Source organism: Strix aluco, chromosome 3, assembly GCF_031877795.1.
Source record: "Strix aluco isolate bStrAlu1 chromosome 3, bStrAlu1.hap1, whole genome shotgun sequence".
Taxonomy (NCBI): Eukaryota; Metazoa; Chordata; class Aves; order Strigiformes; family Strigidae; genus Strix; species Strix aluco.
Window position 1 is genome coordinate 97,237,892 of NC_133933.1, and position 20,054 is coordinate 97,257,945.

Genomic DNA, 20,054 nt, shown 5'->3' on the forward strand with positions numbered 1-20,054 from the left:
GTGGTAGAACTTTGCTCTGGAGTCTGAGATCTGCAACATCTTTGGAGAATCTTGATATGGTGGTTTGTAGGCTGAAAGCTGCCCAATGTTACTGCTGGTCTGTTGATTAAGAGACTTATGGCTTAGAATTGTGAACAGTAATTAGATCCAGAAGCAAGTGTGCATACATTAGAACGTATACAGCCCTGGAGTAATGCATTCCTAATACTCATATCAAAAAAACTGGGATTTGTGTGGCTTTCCTTTTCTTCTTCAGTGAGAGTTAGAGACAGAGTAGGAATTACTGTAGGAAGCTCTTGGTCTGGGAGAAAAAGGTTGTCTTTGAAATAAATATCACACTGAAAACTTTCCAGCCTAAGCCTTTCATTAATTTCTCTGTCATCTTAACATATTTAAACTCTGTAAAAAATTATGCTGCAAAAAGTTCTCCCCGTGTAATTTTTCCTCAAGTGAAGTGCATACCTTTCAAATTATAAACTTCCTACTTGTCCTAGGAAAATCCTCACTGTATAAATAATTGAACTCATCTGCTGTGAACACAAGTATTCTTTCTCTAGCAGTCTGAAATATATGCATAAATACACATCTTGTACTTGCTGCTTTAAATAGTGATTACTCCTGTGAAGTCACTGGAAGCCCTTAAAAGGATTTGACAGTTTCCCCACAATCTTTCAGTGAATGTAGTAGCTGGGCTGCGCAGTGCTACATCCACTGATAATTCAGCAGCTGAGGAACTCAGCAAAGCCTGCTCCAAACTTCTCAGCTGTTGACAGGCTTGACTTGCTGAGAACACTGGTTAAATATAGCACAAGCGAGCTGAGCTCAACAAAGTCATTGCTGTAACACTGTGTGAAGAGACCAGAAGAGGGGAAATACAATCTGAGAACTAAACTGCCAAAGCCTAACACCACCTAGCAACAGTTGAAAAAACTTTTAAACAAAAGTCTGGGTGAGACACAGACGGAGTATACCTCCTACTTCTCCTGCCTGGGATTTCTGCGAGAAGCAGCTCCGGTCTTCAGTTCTCTACCCCATTTCCTTCATTACTTCAGCTGCTGGTAGACCTAGAGAAGTGGGAAAAATTTCTGTCTTTGTGTTCTCCTGGGCTGGATCAGTCTACTACTGTGGTAGTAGCGTGGGACGAGCTACTGCAGTCTTGCGGTGTAAAGGATATATTCCTAGGTTCGTGTTGCTGACAGGTAAGACTGGGCTAACCGCTCCAATGCATTCTTTTTGAAAGAAGTTATTTTCTTTTCTAGTGACTATTGTGTCTTTCCTTCTATGAACAATCTTCCACATGATTCGGAAACATCAGTAGATGAAAACTGGGAAAAAAGTTTTAGATTTTTTTTTTTTACACTTTCATAACAAAAAACATTGCTTAAATAACTTTTGCAGTTCTTAGAATCAGCATAATCAAGTAGTTAGTAGTAATATGAAAAAATGTGTATAGATTTTGACATGTATCTTGCTTCTATTTGCTTACATGCTGACAGAAGACAAACCAACATTTAAGAATAGAATACATATCATCCCTTACCAGTGATAGTATAGCAGCTATTTAAAACAGTGGCAGCCTGTGTGATAAGTAAGAGGAAATAGCCATTCAGTAACTGAATTAACTGAATACTTTGTGATCCAGTGCATTTCTACTTTTTGTTTCCTTACTAACTTTGAGCCCGCAGGCACACCTGGTGCCTTTCGTACTATCCTTGTGACAATAGCTCTTGGTTCTTCCTCTTGTACTTATTTACATAGAACTAATATTAATCTCTGCTCGATTGATTAGCTGTATAATGCAACCGTCCTAAAGACTGACCTTATGTTTATTGTACCCAAGTGTGATTGAGCTGGGCCATTGTTGTTAAAGTATTTCTTTCTTTTAGCAAAATAAATGAGAAATCAGCTCTCAGATGTTTTACCCTGACAGCAGAATGGAAGCTTGTTTGTCTGTTGGAAATACGTATCCTATGGCCCCATAATGGTCATGTAATTTAAGGGAGGAATTGCTTAGTATGATTTGCTTTGTCTAAACTGACAAAAGCTGTTTGGTCAGTTGAAGAATGAATCCCCCCCACCCCATCTTTTAAAGTAATCTTCTCCAAACAAAAGAAATCTAGTATGCATGAATCTTTAAAAGATGTACTGATTATAAATTCATATGCAATATGAATTCAGTTATGAAGGCAAAGATTTAAAGAATGATCTTAACCAGTGCAAAAACCCTGCTCACAGATTTATGTAGAGCTGTCTCAGATGAAAAATATTTGTCCTAAAGAAGGAGTGGACTGACTGAGTCTGTGCTGTCAGTGGCATTTGACAGTCTGTGGACTCTGGGACTGCCTCAGGAAGATGAGAAGGTCTTGCTTTAGCTAAATAATTCTAGTTTCAGCCCTGCATACTATATAAATGACATCAATACCACATCTTAGCAGTGACATGCTTACAGATTGGATGAAATTAAAATACTCTGAAGCAACTTTGACTTGGTGGCTGAGAATGTAACTGCCTGTGAAACAATAAGATAAATGAAGTATTAGGATGAAGGAAAATTCTTAAAAGCAAAAATAATATAGTTTACATTTTATTTCATAGCTAGGGTCACACTACTTAAGCACTAAATAGGAATACTTTTTGGTGGCCATGATTTAATGTGATAATCATTACTGTATAATTACTACAGCACTATGATATCCCAAATCTAAATCTCAAAAGGAAACTTTGGTATTACTTTTTAATATAGGCATATTCCGAGAAAGTTATTTTTTCGTAAGAAAGCTGTACAGTGAGAACTAAAGCTGAGACAATATGATTTGTACAATTTTTGTCATCTTGATATTAGACTGAAAATTACTGTTTCTTCTTTTGACAGAGTTAATTGGCAAATAATAAACTGTAGAGAAATGGTGAATTTGACCTTTTGAATATATAGGGATGACAAAATCAGGGAAAATGCTATGCTAATTATTGACCGCTTTTTGGTTTTAGTTGTTGCTAAGCATAATGTATGGTTTTACAATTTCACTTTTCTTGCACAATTTACTTTCAGCAACGTTTTTAAAGGCAAAAAGCAAATTTATTAGCCTGATAACTGTCAAATTAAGTGACTTTTGAACAGTCTGATAGCAACTTCCAACTCTTAACACGTGGAGTTGTGGTTTTACATACATCTGTCTTCCTTTCCACTTTAAAATGGAGGAGGAGGCTAAAATTACTCTTCTCAACAGGTGTCCACAAAGAGGCTCTGGGATTTTCCAATCCAATCTGTGGAAGATGTAATGTGGCTATTCAACAGATGGTTTCATATTTGAAGAATAGCCAATTCTACTAATGACTACAGTGAAACCAAGCTCAATTTTATATCAAATCAAAAAGTAATTTAGGTTTTGGCGATACAGTCCATTGTAGGGATTTTCTCGGAAGACAAGTAGACATAGCATACCTATTTATTTTCTCCCTTATATATTATTTTGATTTTGTTTGTATTCCCATAACTGTGGAATGAATGGTGCCTTTCATGGTGCTAAAGACTGTGTATTCCTCCCAATCTGAATCCACTTCCAGACTCTGCCTGTGTCTCATTCTTTCACCTTCATTACAACAATATTATAATTTATGGCCTCTTTTAGCCAATCTAGCCACAGCTAAAGTCATCATCTTAACTGAGTATTTTGTCATCACCTCAGTCTTTCAATGTCTTTATAGAATGTCTGGTTCTTTTTAACACCAAATTCAAAGACTTGAAATTCATCTTCAAAGCTCAGCACTGTTCTGTCCCTGACTACATCTGCCCTGATTTTCCCATACTCCTCCCACTCAGATCTGATAGACTATTAACCTTTGGCTCTGGGGTTAACTGGTCCATCCTCTATGCTACTGGCTTTAGTAAGCTTGAAATTGACCTGTTGACATATGAGTTTTCTATAGTGCCTCTTAGTTTAGCACCTGACACTAATGTCATGAAAGACTAAACTCATCGACTAACAAATCTGTGTTGACCAAGGTAGGACTCCTGAAGGTATAGTTGTGCTTCCTGGGAGCAGCTTGTGGAGTAAGAATAAGTATACTGGGAAATCTCTACTTTTACTAGTATGCCCTGTTTTGTTCCTCTGGGTCACAATTTCACCAATGTAGCCATTGCCACACTAAAAGCTTTTTACAGGTGTATCAGTAAAACTCCTCCTGCTACTGGATCTTTCTGTTGGCACAGATTCTATATGTGCTTAATTTAAGGCTTTTGGTAATCTCATCTAACTCAGTTGATGTGCCCCCAGACATAAATTAAGACTGTGCCTCAGAGCTGTGCTGAGTCAGAGGCCAGGTTTATGCCACTGAATTCAGAGTGAGATTTTCCTTGAGTTTAATAAGATTGGGTCTTAATCTTCAGTAATTAACAGATAAATTTCCAGTCCCCTCAAGAGCATTTAACAAAATGGATCATCTATATTCCTGTCCAAATAATTTTTTTCCGAAGAGACATTTTACTTTTTCTCTAATTTCCTGTTTCTTCCCTTCCTTTCTTAAGGTCTGTTGTTGCCGTTTGCCTTACTATTTTAACATATAAACTGAATTTGAGGGCAGGGATTTTGTCCGTCTACATGTCTAAAATGCCATTTGGAGAAACAGAGCTATATTATTTGTGAAGAAGCCAAATGAAACAAGAAAACAAGGGAGAAGAAACTCCATCTATTTCCTATTTCACAAAAAATATTTAGTATATAAAACCTAAGATAAGAACTGAAAGCTCGAAAGATAAAATAACATATGTGATAAAATAATGATAATCTGTGTATAGAAAAGTTTAAATGTTTCTTTACAAGAAGCACAAATACCTATACTTTTCAGCTTCATCATCTTATTCTGGTGCTTTTCATTTTTAATCTTTTCATTTCTCAGTGTTTTCTACTGAAAGTTGTTTCCTAATTTTATACAGAATACTGGGAATTATTTGGGGACTACAGGCTTTTCTTGTTATTGGAGGATATTGGATAACAAGGAAACAATTATTTCATAAAGAATTAAGATTTCTTAACCTCTCTTTTTCTCATTTAATATCTAGTATTTGTACCAAGTTAGTGATACTAGAAAAATTAAGCATTTATAACACAGTCCTGTAGTTATTCTTTGAGGTACTGGTGCCCCAGGAACTATTGTGCCTATTTCCTGTTCATGAGAGATAGTGGGAGTCTCTAATCATGCTGAAGGTTGTGTGACTCCTAATGTATTTGTGAAAATTGTGCCTTTCTGGATACTTGATCAGATTTTTCCTTTTATTTTGGGTCTTTTCACCTACTCCTCCAACTTCTGCAGATAATCTGCACTTTCTGTATTACTTTTTATTCTTACCATCATAGCAAAATAAGTGCTAATATCAATGCAAACACAAAGTCTTCCTAAATTGCGACTGCCTTTTTTTTTTTTTTTTTTTTTTTTAATTCAAGGTGGCTTTACCCTATCATTCTTATTCTGCTTCGGCTGGACTATATCTCTAAATCTTTTCCCCGAGTGAAGTATGATATGTAAGATTACATAGATTGTGGTCTCCTCCAAAATGGTTTACACACTTCGCAAATACAGAGAGAAAATTCCTACAATTAAAAGCATCCTGGAAGTGCAATTGCATTTTATTTTGAAATCAGTCTTCTATAAACATACAGCTGTTAAATTACATGATTTATCCCAGGCTGTTTAGTGAGTAGTGTTCTGAGCCAATGAAATGTCATTGCTTTTTTTTCCCCCCAGTTAATAGGAAATTGTTATATGTGGTTATTGTAGAACGGAGAAGAAAATTAAGAATTCCAACATCCAGTTCCTTAATTTTGCAGCTCTATGAGAGCTGAAACTTAATCAGAAATGTGCGTATGTGTATGCATGTGTACGTGCCTTTTGTAAGACAAGAAATGCTTTTTGGCATTACAGAATGCATTGCTGAAGGAGTGGGACAAACACATCCGAAGTACAGGGAAATAGGCTGGAGCTTGTACTTTTTCCCTTAAATGGGCAACCCATCTAGTTGCTGTTAGCTGACACAAGCAAAGGGGTGTGTGAATCTAAAAGATTGCTGTACGTTGTCCAAATGAATTTCATTTCAAAGCTGATAAAATGGCAGTTAAAATCTTAATTATCTATGATGTGGCCAGACTCATTCAGATATAAACCAGTGAGGTTTCAGAACAAGAGGAAAAACCTCGATGAATTTGCAGTAAAGTTTTTCAGTTTGATTTGTATATTTTAAGAGCTCTTTAATACAGTAAGGGTTGCTTTTTTGCTTTTCCTTTTTGGGGAAATGGTGTCAAAGAGTATAATGTTTTTTGATTTATGCAGTTCAAAAGTTTGTTCCAGTACATATGCAAAAGTAATATTTTGGAAACTAAATCCATTTTCTATCTGAAGTCCACAGTATTTAGAGGCTTGTAGGTTTGGGTGGGGGGAGGTATCGAACTAATTAGTGTGTTATGGCTGTGGATAGCAAGAGCTACAGCTTCACTAACAAACTTCTTTAAAAAAACTGAGAAAAAGTGGATTCTATTGTAATAACAGAAAAAGATTTTTTTAGAAACTGGTTTTAAGGCTGCTCCTATTAAAAAAAAAAAGGTAATTGAAAATGAAAGCTCATGTGTCCTTGGTACAACAATTTTCATTAGAGTTTATCAGACTGCTTGCATTTTTCAGAAAATATAAAGCAAATGAACGCAGCAGAAAACAGGACACTGCTAACATCAGTGTAATCGAATTTCTGCCAACTTGCCTTGTTTATCTAAGAGATCTCTGTGAAAATAAGGTCTTTCCCACACATGCATGAGTCATAGGATGTAATGGGGCTAAGCAGGCTTGCTTCAGCTTTCTAATGTGCATATATCTAAACTAACCTGTTTTAGTGCCTGTTCCTGCAACGAAATGAGATCTAGCTTGACAACAGGAAGGGAGAAGTGGTGGTGAGTTCATGGTGCTATTTCAGTGCAATAACCTGAATGCTAAGGAAACAATGCAATTTCCATTTATTGGGAAAACTGCAGTTACTGTGACAACAAATATACACTAAAAGAAAAACATATACAATTTATCCTCAAGTTCAAATTTGTGAACATAGTAGATAGATAGGATATTCATAAAACCTCACACTACCTAGTTATGTGACTCAAAGTACATTGTTACTTTTAAGATATATAATCCAGATTGTTAAAAAAAAAAAATCTCTTTAAAAGCCACAAGCAAGGACATAAATAAAAGGGTGACAAAGCACATGTGGTTAACCATGACTGGTTTAGTGTTGGGCTGACTAAAATTAAAAAAGAATTAGGCATATATTTCTCATACTAAAGCTATTCAATTCCTGTGTCTATCATTCATACTTATGCCCAAAATCTGACTTGTCCCACCATCTGTAATCACAAAACCTCTTGGATCTAACTTTTAAGGTAAAAGTTACAGTAGTTCTTCTATAGTGTCATTTCTTCTCCTTTTATTCTTCTACAAGGACCTCTGTAATAGAAAGAAACATTAATTATATTCCAGTAAATAAGGTTTTCAGTTCCTCAATCTGATAAAATTCTTTAGAGAAAAATAAACATTCCAATTTTTGACTCTGGGCATGAGACGGAAGGGAACGATGCCATGGTAGATGTCCTCAAGCATGTCAAACATAGTGCAGAACAAGATGTCCCTTCTGCACGGAGGGACACGCATGGCAACAGAGCTTGTGAGTGCCAGAGGAACCACGTGTTACAAGGCAGCTGGCTATGGAAACCACTGCCGCTTCGAGCGGCAGGAGCCAGAAGCTAGAATCCAAGTCACAAAAGGCATCACACTGCAAACAGTAAAAGACAGGGTCACAGTAACATGTCCTCTGAATGAGAGGTGCCACTTACGGAGTTCAGAACCAGAATTTAGGTGGAAGGAACCTAGAACCTACAAGTCATCCAGTCTCACTCAAAGTGAGACTAACTCCAGAGTCTGAACAGATTGTTTAGGGCTTTGATTATTTTCAGTTTTCTTGAGTATTTTTAATTTGTAATTACTCTAAGGTCTCATACCTTATTTGGATCACAAAGTTTTGAACATGGCTAGCTGAGGAATATTTTGCCAGTGATGATAATCATTGTCTTGAAATCCATACACTGAGTAAAAGATGGCTGGAGAGATGGCTGATAGTAACATAAATCACAGGCCTTTGGCACTTTCAGAATTGCAAAAGAAACAATATCTGTAGGGGTTTTTTGTTCAATTTTGTTATGTGTGATGTGTTATATCCTAAAATAAGCATAATAAGAACGAAAAATCTTGTATGTACTTTTCTATCCTAGTTTACTCCAGGTTTTGGAATGAATGCACACCCTCCTCCTCCCTGCCACATTCCCTTTGAAATCCAAACATTTAGAATTAGGATACCACTAAAGTGCCATCTCTCTGCAAAAGAATCCTGGAGAAGAGGTTAAGTACATTCTATCTTTATCTTTCTGCATAGTTCAATAAACTGAAGGGCTAGCATTGAGATTGTAAGTAATAAGCAAATAAGGAAGGAAAAGAGAGATGCTGCTTTTGAGGAAGTGAACTTTGGAGACTGCTTTCACTGCTGAGTTCACTTTTCTTACTGAACATCTCTTTCCAATTGTATCCTAATGAGGAACAGAGCATGATGCACATACGGCAAACAGTGTTCCTAGATGGAGTTCTGGTTAACCTGAGAGTAGCTTAGGCTTTTTTGGTTTAGAAAAGCCCTTGGTTGTGGAAACATCTAAATTTACCTGGTGGTGATTACTATAGCATGAAGTAAGGACAAAGTAGTGGCTTTGTGGCACTCAAAGGTATGTGGCAGTCAGTCTTCCCATATAGGATTCCTCATACCTCCTAAGAATAACCACTGAAGACAGTTATTCTTCTTCTCTTTAGATGAATCAACAAGTAACATTCATAAAACTGTATACTGTAAGTGAAATTTTGCCATCATCACTGGAGGTGAGTGGAAAAAAGGATAGGGAATTCTCACAGCTGGTGGAGTACAGAGGTCTCAGATCCCATTCTACTTGTCTAGAGCAAACTCAGCACTTGCTGCAGAGAGGAACTTGAATACCTAATATGACTTGCACACACACAGAGGTCATACTAATTATCCTCAGAGCTTTTTTAATTAAAAAAAGATGCCATATTGTCCAGTGGGGGTTAAGTTAGTGAGGAAGTTAGTGAGATTTAAGAAGAAGGGATCATACTTTGAAAGACATCAGAATGGTCTAGGACAGACAAGAAGTGCTTCAGCAGGAGGCCATGAAGCTTGATATTTTAAAGCTAGGGGCCTCTAAACCATGGGTTAACCAGATTAACAGCATCTTTAACTACCCTGCCTTGAATCCATATGGGCACTGATTTTAAAAGCAGCTTATGAGTTGGAGAAAAAAATAACTAAACTGATTTTCCCGCTTTCAGAGAACACATTCTTAAACCCCAAATTATTTTGGAACAGCTTTCTATTAGAAAGATGGAGAGTGTACAACGTAAGTCTTTGATACAGAATTGGATCTATTTGTAAATGGAAATACACAACAGGATTGCTGTGGTACTTGGGGGCCCAGGAGGACCTGTTCAGAGTCCTCTCTGTGACAGTGACACAGCTAGCTGGCTCCAGGAAAACAAATTCCCTGCAGTGCTACTAGTTTCTAGCACCTGTTCAGTACCAGCCACACAACCTGTATCACCACACTGTGTCACTAATGAAGTGCTAGAAAGATACGTGATGTTAGCTATAGACGGTGTAGCTTAGACAGCACAAAGGAAACACAGGAAAATATCAGAAATAAACTGAATAATCTACATAAGTGTTTACTGAATACCCTGAATGTAACACAACAGTTTGTAACAGTTTGTTAAGGAATAAGTAGAGGCAGGAACAATTCTACAGGCTACTGCTGTCAACTCAAAAAATCCCTTCAAGACAGCAGTGAGTATCTAAAAATGAGGCAAGCGTGACTGCACACAAGGAGGGTTAATTTAGATGCCTCCAGCAGTAGTTGTATAAACAAAAACTAAATCACACTGCAGGGGATAGGCTGTAAGAGTTACAGGATATCTGACAGATTGCTTATTAATCAGAAACACTTTGCTAAATTCAGGTTCCCTCTCCAGAATATTCTTGCCGTGTTTGAATTTTGTTGCTTATCCTTTTCAAATAATGTTACCTTAAAATGTGAGGTGCTAGGTATCATATGGGGGAAGAGGAAGGCTGGTTAAATGACTGGCTTTCACATCAGTGAAATGACTCTCAGCAAGTTATTTACTTCTACACTTTTAATAACACCTGGGATGTTACAAGAATAAATATAGTAGTGACTTTGACACCCTGAGATGTTGCAGTATTGAACATCATGTCAACAGCTTTGAATGAGGAGACATAAATAGCCATCCTTGGAAACCAGATTCTGCTGGGAGAAGTAAGAATACAAGTTGAATTAGTCTGAATGACAAGAATAGGTATTTTTAGAGGATCTCCCCAGAGGGAAGCATAGCTGTGCCCTGAGTTGCGGGTAGCATGAAATCAGCCATACTGGTAAAGTACAGCAGAAAAAGGAAAGAGGAGTACCAGGGATGTGACCAGGAAGCTGCAAGAACAAAATCATACCAAAATAGAAACCAAACTGGTGTCAATACTAAGATGTTTCAGGAAAAAACAAACCATTCCTTCAGGTTCAATTGTACCAGAAGTAATTCATAGGGCAAAGACGGTGCTGTTAGCTCCTGAGCTTGTTGTTATTTTGGGAGTGCTCAGGACAAGCTGCCTGGTACAAGAAGGAGGCTGCTGGGGAAAAAAGGAAAAGCTTGGAAGAAAAAGGATCTTTCAGGGAAGGGATGGGCAGGTGGTGACTGCCCAAATTAGCTGGTAGTGTGGCAGTCCCGGAGACACTGTGGGGCTGGGGGAAGGCCACATGAATCCCACGTGCTGGCTGGGGGAAGAGAGGGTGCCTGGAAGACAGAAATGTCCTGCGGTGCTGCCTGTCTCCTGCAGGCTCAGTGAGTAGCCAGGGTTTCCAGTCCTGCCCACTTTGTGAAAGCAATGGCAGCAGCTCAGGTGACTCTCTTGGCAACGGAGCTTTTTGATAAGGACTTACTCTAGGGGTTAGGATGCCATTACATGACCCTCAGCTTCAATTAAAAACAAAGAAAATACAAAAAAAACCGGTTCTGATGGCTTCAAGACAGTTCAAGTCTATGTGCTCTAGATGATCTGATGCTGTGATGTATTGCTTTAAAATCTCCTGAAACACAACTTTGGAAGATTAGCTCAAGATTTTGAATGTGTGCAGTTGGTAATACCAGTATACAGAAGGGACAATGGATCTGAGAGCGGGGCAGAGTCCCACACTCACCTGTGTGCCACAGCACAGAAGAGGCAGGGCAAGGTTTGCAGCCACAGCTGCCAAAACACCATTGAATGCGACGCAGGTCTACCACACCATGCCCCACCATGGTGTAACAGCAGTGGCAACTGTGAAGGTGGCCCCAAAGCTGCTAGTCCAGATCAAAGTAGGACATTTGGAAATTATTTTTTGTTTCCTTTCCAGGGGAGGAAAGAATGGGGCAATAAATGACACTTGGATTTCATGAAAGGGAGGACAGGTCTTTATTGTGAGAGCTTCCCCTGATAAAAGGAGTGAAATGTGGAAGTCCAAGCAGCCACCCATGTACCTGAGTGTACCAGCACAGGCTGCATAGGGAGAAAACTGCTTTGCATGTCCTGCTCTGCTGGGAGAGGCAGCGAAAACTGTAGTCCTCCCTTGGGGCATGATGCAGGGAAGGGTTGTGGGAACATAAGGAAAACACACCTACCAAGAAAGGGTAGGGGAGAGTGAAAAATGAGTCTCCTGTGGTGGTTATGTTAAGCTGCAAGAAAGAGGGGTGGAAAGGAAAAGAAACCAGTGGCACCCTTTTAAGTGATCCTAGCTTTAGGAAACCAGTTAATTTCACTCAAGGATAGGAGCCCACAGTAACAACATTTCAAAGGCTCAAAAAATGCTAGAGAGTTGCATATGTACCATAGTGCTGTACTGAAATGTAGCAGAATCTCAGCAAATGATTTAGCATTGTGGAGAGTAGAGCTTGTCCCCATGTGTACAAAGGTAGCACCCATGCTCTTACAAAAAAAGTCATACCACTCTAGCAGACCACGAGTTCAAAAGGTTTGTTTAAAGTCTCACAGTAAATTGTAACACATCAGGTTGTTTTTTTGTTGGTTTGGTTTTTTTTTTTTTTTTTTAATTTAAGGTTTCTGCTTTGTTCTTTTTTTGTGTTTTTGTTGGTTTTTTTTTTCCTTTTTCTTTTTATAGTGAAAGAACAAAGTTAAACCCTCAGGGTTTTGGACCTACTGTCTCAAGGCTGAACCTAATGTGTAATCTCTAAGCTCCCCTGGACAGTTTACTTCAGTCTTTTTTTTCCTGGTGTAAAAACAAGAGACTCTGAGAAACAGACGGCTAGTAACTTTGTTTCAGGGTGGTCATTTGGTTGCTTCTTGAATCAGGCATCTTGAGATGCTTGAAAACAACTCAGTGTATCTCCCCCAGAGGATACATATACATCACATCTCTGATGTGTCTAAGCTCCCTTGGCCGCTCCCCAGGAACATCCAGATTTCCTGACTCATGGCAATGTACCCTGACTGGTTGTACTTCATTAGCAGCAGCCCAAAAATCAGAACAGTGTTCTGCTGTTGCATAAGTTTTTCCAAGCAGTAAACAATAACACCCCGCCACAAGCTTTATTACATTTATCTTGGAATTCAAGATCCAGAAGAGACTGCTGCTTATTATTTTCTTTAATGGCAACCCAAAAAGAATATAAGATGTTATTATTTAATAAATATTTTCAGGAAAGCTTAGTATCTTATTTATTAAATGTTCTGAAAAGGAAGAACAAATGCTACAGAAGCTATAAGCCATTAATTTTTCTTCCAGTTGAGAAATGTGATTATGATTTTTTATTGTCATATCAATTTTATCATTAGTTCAACACTTATACACTAAAATTGTGAGGGTAAATTTAAAGCTAGAGAAGCTGAAAATAATTAGTAGGAAAAATTACATTTTATAGGAGTAGTAACATAACTTTCAGTAAGTCCTATTCTAAATAGCTCTTCTTTACTTGCATCCCAAGCATTCATTTAAAACATTTCAAAAGCAGTAGCATTATCAACTGGCTCAAAGCAAGCTTGAAAATAAACAGTCCATGACTATTACTAAGGCTCATTAAAAGAAAACTCTGTCTGACTCTAAAATCTATTTTGGAGCTACAACTGCTCCACTCCCCTGCTTGTGGCATGATGCAGCTGCTCTTTCTTTAATATTTTTGCTGACAGCTACAGCTGACAGATAACGTTTCAGTTCACCCCAACATCAACCCCATCTCAAGGCTCCCTTACTTAGACTGAAAATGCTGCCTTCCTTATGGCTTTACCTGCAGCACAGTGCAACCCTGTAGCCATGCAATCATTCATACTGGTCGCTTGTAATGGAGCAGCAGAAATAGGGCTGCAGGCAGGTCATGCGTTGGGGGAGTGCATCAGCCATCCCAGGGTTGCTAATGGTGCAGTAACAGCTCCTCTTCTTTCCCTCCATCTCCTCTCCCATGCTCTAAGAAAATAGGCACCTGAATCTGGGTATAAAAATAATATCACATATATAGCTATGCAGTAAGTTGATTGATATTTTACATTTTATGTTAGTTGTCACCTTATATCTTTTAGTTATATTTGTTACCATGGTCAATATAAAAAATATTTTATCCATCTTATTGTATAATCTTCTAGGAAACAGGCTTTGATTTCTTGGTTCATAAAAGTTTGCATGTAATAATCACTCAGTAATACTGTGGTGATTCACCTGCAAAAGGAACTTTCTCCAAATGCAGCACTGTTTTCCTCCCAGACAGAAACCAGGAACATTTGCAGTGCTCCCAGTTCTGCCCCTGAACGTCTGAAGCTGTAAGAGAGGAGGAGAAGAAGGTGGACGATAGGTTTCAGAAGTAACCAGCATGTAAGAGAGACCCAAACAGAAAAGTGGGAAGGAGGCATTGCTCAGTTAGTACTTCAAAGGAATTCCCCCCCAAATTAATTATGATTAACACTGTGCATATATCTCTACTTTTTAGATTGATGGCTGAATCTAAAAAATAAAAACAGGTAAGTGGTTTTCTAAGTTTTTTCAGGATTTGCTGTGAGGCACTTTAGTTTTTGTTTGGATTAAATATTTTACCAGACTGCAAAATACTGGTTTTACTATGGGACTTTTCTAGCAAAATTTAAAGAACAGGAAAAGAAGTGGGAGTTTGGAACCATGAAAAAAACCCCAAACAACCCAGAAAGTAAAAGATTAGAATACTTTATTGCTACAATACAGGGATTAAAACACAGTCTTCCACCTCCCAGGAAAATACTTTAAATATAAGGTATTCTGAGATGACTCCTTCACTCTTTGCAGAAAAAAAATGCCTACTGTGTATGAAATACTTAAATACTCACCAGGACAAGAGCTGACACTTGGGAAGACCTGACGCTACATGCAGCCATAGAGTTGTTCTTACTCCCTGTCACCCCAAATTCTCTCATTTTTATCCAAATACCCAGTTTGAATCATGCAGACAATTTGAAGAGTTTCTTTCTGTATAGTAAAAACACTACTGGGCTTTGGCAGGGAATTGGGACATGTGGAAAAAGAGGGCAAAGAAACCATTTTCACATCATTTTTCTGCTTCCCCCTGATAGTACCTCTGACTTCTTGTGATGTTAGTGTGGGGGAAAAAAGGTCGGAAATAGCAAAAGGAACTGTTTCTGCAGTTCATATATTCCATTTTTGGTTTTTGTTTCTTTGAAACTTTATACTGAATTTGACCCAAATCTGCTTCAGAGTACTCAAGCCCACGTTTTTAGGTGGGATGAATTGTTTACTAGAAGAAATTGCCCAGCATAATTTCAGCTGCAGGCTCTCATCAGACTGTTTTGCTTCCAGTCCCCCTGCAATAGAACAAGAGGTAGTGGCCTCAAGTTGTGCCAGGAAAGGTTTAGACTGGATATTAGGAAGCATTTCTTTACAGAACTGGTTGTTAGGCCTTGGAATGGGCTGCCCAGGGAGGTGGTGGAGTCCCCATCCCTGGAGGTGTTTAAGAGTCGGGTTGACATAGCGCTGAGGGATATGGTGTAGTTGGGAACTGTCAGTGTTAGGTTAATGGTTGGACTAGATGATCTTCAAGGTCTTTTCCAACCTAGATGATTCTGTGATTCTGTGAATCCCCAAGGGGCAAAGCCTTGTCAGCAGGGCTAATGTGTAGCAGTAACACCAGGGGCTAAGTGAGAAAAACACATCCTTGAGCCTTTAGAGATAGTGTCCAGGTGTTCCAGTCCTTCTATAGGCCACAGGAACTGATTTAGTGCTGGAGAATATTGGTATTAACCTCATATTCCCATTTCTTTCCATAGAGAGGACCTAAGCAAGCACAAAGCCATCACAAAAAAAAAAAAAAAAAAGTATTAGTACAAATAAATAATATGGTGTCACTATATTATGAAGAAAGAAACAAACAGGTTTTCTGTGAGTCCAATGATGATACTAGGTTATGTAGCCTTTGACAGTTTAAGAAATATCAAGTGTAGGTACTGTTGTGTTCTAATTTTGTTTTATTTTGTCTTCTTTGGTACAACTCGCCTTCCACAGGCTTCTCAAGGATGGCAAAAACTTTACGATTCTGTCATCTGGATCCTAACTGTGAGGAGTAGCATTTCATCTGTGTAAGCCCTAAAACCAAAACAGTTTCTTTCTGGAAAAAAGCCTGCCTTAAACAGCTTACATTAAAACTCCATTGTAGTTAATAGGTCAAAATTCCCAAGGACATTGCAGAAATTCTGGCAGAGTGTCAGATGATAGGTTCGTCTTAAAAATGCTGTCATAGAGCATTGCAGGCAGGAGAACATAAATTGCAGACGTTATGTTTTTTTATATATTTTCAGAGTGCTGCCATGTTACAACCCAGACTGGGAGCCCAGAGAGTCATAAAGGTTCTGTGATCCCCTCGGGTTAAATTAAGGTGAAACAACAGCAGATGACCAGTTAAAATATTTTACTTGTGGTAGAAACAGCTTACACTTGGAAAAGCCTAATGAGTGATGTGGTCTCTTATTGATAAATCTATAAGAAAGAAAAGGAAAAAAAAAGAAAAAGAAAGGAGAGAAAGAGGATCAAAGAAATCCAGATCACCACTCCAGGTTCCAGCATTGTTCAGGTCTGGTAATCTTGGGTGGTGGGTGCACACCCAGCAATGTTTTCTGTCACCTTTTAAGTTCATCTCATCAGCTGATTGGCATACTAGATGGGGAGGGGCGGGTTTTCCATGAACTCATTAGCATGAGAGATGAGGAAAGATGGAGCATGGGTTCTGCGCATGCGTTGAGGCGGGATGGGGTGCATTAACCCTTTTGTCCCATTGAGTCAGTAGTCGCGGTCTCTCCCTGCCACCTCTACCTTTCCCCCCCAGTTACTGCCAGTTTTCACTGACTTCATGCTTCTTGGGCAACCATCCAACCTTTTGGCTCCTTCTGGGGTAGATGTTCCCCTCTTATCAGACTTTTAGCTCATCTCTTCAAGGGCACAGTTGCTAGTAAGGCCTGCATCGTTCATACGAAGTATCAGGCTTACACAATAGAGTCAATGTTTAGCAGTCCTTGTGCTTGATGAGAAACATTTGTATGGGCTATAAGGCTACAGTTCCCCACTTTGAGACTTATCTAAGGAGTTTGGCAATACAACCACAAGGGAATAGAGATGTGTACCCTTCAATATACTCTGCGCTTCCTTGGGTGGCATTCCTTGGACTACTCACAAAGGCCACAGCTCGTCCTTGAGGTTTACTGTGTCAGTGAATATTTGAGGGATTAATTCCTACAGTTCCTTACATGCCAAAATAGGTCATTTTCAGATCAAATAAAAGAAAAAACTTAGCAAGTTTGACTGAAACCATTATAAGGAATATTTAGAAATTTCTTAGGGCATCTTTGAGAATGAGCTGTGTATGTCAGCTCACCGATCATGACCATTTTCTTTTTTCATATACTCTCTAACAAACCATGAAATCCACTGAGAATAAGATGGTGAAAGTCAGAACAGATACTACTAATGTTTGTTACAAACAAAATATATGAATTTATTTAATAAAACCTCTGTTTTTATTTTTAACATCTTTAAAGATGCTTCTTTTTGAACACAGAAGGAAGGGAATGGGTTTGCTGATAAGCAGTCTTATCAGTGTAGGTACATTCTGAGTCTCATCTGGTTTATTCTAGAAAGAGAACTAGTTGATCTAAGTCAACTGCTTCAGTTTTCTTTGTGAGTCCTTCCTTAAAGTCATGAGAAAATGGAAAAATCAAAATGTTCCATCCAGATACTCTTGTGAGGCTGTCACAGATTTCTCTGATCTAGAAAATAATCTGAAACTCTGTTAACAGAGGCATTTGAAGGATTTCTATTAGTCTCAAGGTTTGTCATTGTGTTAGCAAAATATATCTGATCAACTGGGAATTAGCAGTAGTTGAAAATGGGAAGTATAAATGTGAGCAGATGTTAAATGCTATATTAAAAGTCAGGTATGCCAATTGACTTACAAATGCAATGTTAAGCTGGGACATAGGAGAGAAGACATACTACAGAGCAAGATGATAACAAGACCCCTATCTAAGTTTGCCTGACATTTTTCATTAAAAAATCTAGTCTTGTATGAAGTCCAATTTCAGTTGTTCAGGCTGGATGTCTGACTGAGTCTGAACTGGTTTTGGAATTTTCAACTAGAATGCTTTAAGCATTTCCAAAAATTAGAGAAAATTGTTGTTTGCCCATATGAAAACAATCCCATAACCATTTTGCTGAAGAGCTTTAATGTTTCCATGTTCCAGCGTGATCTACTGAAATTCAGCCAGGGAACTGCTCTGTGGCAGTGAATTGACTTTTGCCATCCCCGTGAAAATTATGCCAGGCTAAGAGCCATTGAAAAAGTATTTCACTGAGGATCCTTGGTAGAGATGGCAACACTGTCTTCAGGAATCAGAATTATCTCAGTTCAAGTCTCTTTGTGGTCTAAGATTTGTGTCATTGCTCTGTTTGGCGATTCACTATTGCCTGCCAGGTGAGTTGGACATCTCTCTGGGTCCTAGTGTCCACTTTGGCTGACCTTCCAGCTGTGAGCTTTGGAAATGATCATCTCTGATCCCTCTCTAACAGCTGCATCAATGCAGAGTCCAACCTCACCCATCTGCATGGCACTACACTTCCCTGCAAAGCTGTCTTCTTAGTTCTTCCCTTTGGATTTGGGCACAGGGCAAACTCCTGAGGCAATTTGCTCAACCTGCTTTACTTTTGTAGAAGCAGCTATGGCAGCTGCTATTCCTATATTTTTACCATGCTCGCTGCTCCTCTTCTCTCTGCTGCACTTCCCCTCAGGAATTCATTCCATCTGACTGTGCCATCTGTCTGAATGCTTCTTGTTTGCTTGCCCTCCTCTCAAAAATCAGGGCTTTGCAGTGCTGCTGCGGTTTTGTAGAGCAACAATACGTGTTTCCACTTCTCACAGTTTTATCCTTGTTTGAAAGCAATGTGGTAATGGCCATACAGAAACTGTTAAGAATTTATGGGTGACACTTTGGCTATGTCTGTTTTCAGGAAATTAGACAATGCTAATGCTGGTTCTCTGACCCTCAGTCCGGTTGTCACTGGCTGGTCATACCTACATTATTAGACTTCCTTAGCCTTCAAAACAGGTTGGCTATGTCCAGGGTCCCAACCCTTGGCTAGGCTGGTCCCCAGCCAAGGACAATTCCTGAACCATTCCAGGAAGACTGCTGGTTAGTCCATGCCAGAATTTAGACCGAGCCCTGGCACTGTTTAATCTACTAGTTCAGATATAATCCTCATGTCATACTCATCTGAATACATCAGATGCCTTGAATCATCTGAGCAATCACATAAAACCCTTTCTGCGTTATAAAGATATATTTTATTGTTATTGAATCAGACTTCCCTAAGATTACAGATAGAGTGACTGCTTTCCAAGAATATTTTGAACTTCCAATGCTGGAAGATTCATGTGACACATGTTTAAACTGATTTTTTTGAGTTAGTTCCTTAGGCATTATTTTAGTTATCTCTGTATGCACCTTTGTTTGCTTTCTACTGTTCTGCTTTAAATGTCTGCTTCCTTGTTCTCCTTTCATTAGATGAGTGAAAAAAAAAAAGCAAAAAACAACAAACCCAGACAGTTTTAATAAAGCTTGGGGACCAATGTTTCCACCTGAACTATTGTAATTAATGAGCATAGCAGATGATACTTTGGTCAGATGAGTCAAAGCTGATAACACTTCACTGGGTCTTCTTAGTTCCTCATGGACAAACAGTACTTAGACCTACAGGCACAGTTGTGCACAGGATTTCACAGGACTATCTCCTTTTCGAAAGGAATCATGTGAGCAAGGAAAAAAATGCCAGCAAAAAAGCTTATTTTAACCATGTGTGGTTTTGGAGGACTGTCTTTCATTGAACAGCAGTTCAATGAGTAACATAAAAAATTCACACAGGCAATTCTAAGCTCTGTCAGAGAAGAGAATAATAAGAATGTCTTGATGCATCAAAGGCTAAACCGTAAACAGCCATCAAACCAACCAGAAACTCAAATAACCACTTCAAACCTTTGGCTTCAGCAGAATAGAGCACAAAACTTTTACATAGTGGGAACATCAGGCCATGCAGGGCCTTCTACACTGTTCCATGCAGAAGTAGAGCATTGGGGTTTGCAGCAACTTGTAAGGATTTGATGCCAGCTGCATCCCTTGGCCTTCCTCTCCTGCCTTAGACCCCCAGGAGCTGTTCCTCCTGTGAAGCAGAACCTCAGAGGCAACTCTGTCCTCAAGTGATAGCATGAAGTAAAAAAGACCACCCCTCTTCTTGCATAAGTTTCCAGTGCCCCATGTACAATGCATGTTTTGTTAAAATTAGAAATTAATATATCGCAATTTTAAAGCAAACCAAAAGGACTTTTATCTG

At 38.8% G+C, this 20,054-nt stretch overlaps 1 protein-coding gene across 4 annotated transcripts in view; it reads left to right on the forward strand.

The window, feature by feature from the left end:
- Positions 1-773: 773 nt before the first annotated feature.
- FILIP1 (filamin A interacting protein 1) overlaps positions 774-20,054 on the forward strand; it is a 111,659-nt gene continuing 92,378 nt past the window's right edge. For 2 of the 4 annotated variants that reach the window (XM_074819736.1, XM_074819737.1), the window contains exon 1: positions 774-1,199. The gene's annotated coding sequence lies outside the window, so the exon portion shown is untranslated. The remainder of the gene's footprint in view (positions 1,200-20,054) is intronic. The other 2 variants (XM_074819738.1, XM_074819739.1) reach the window with 2 other exon arrangements.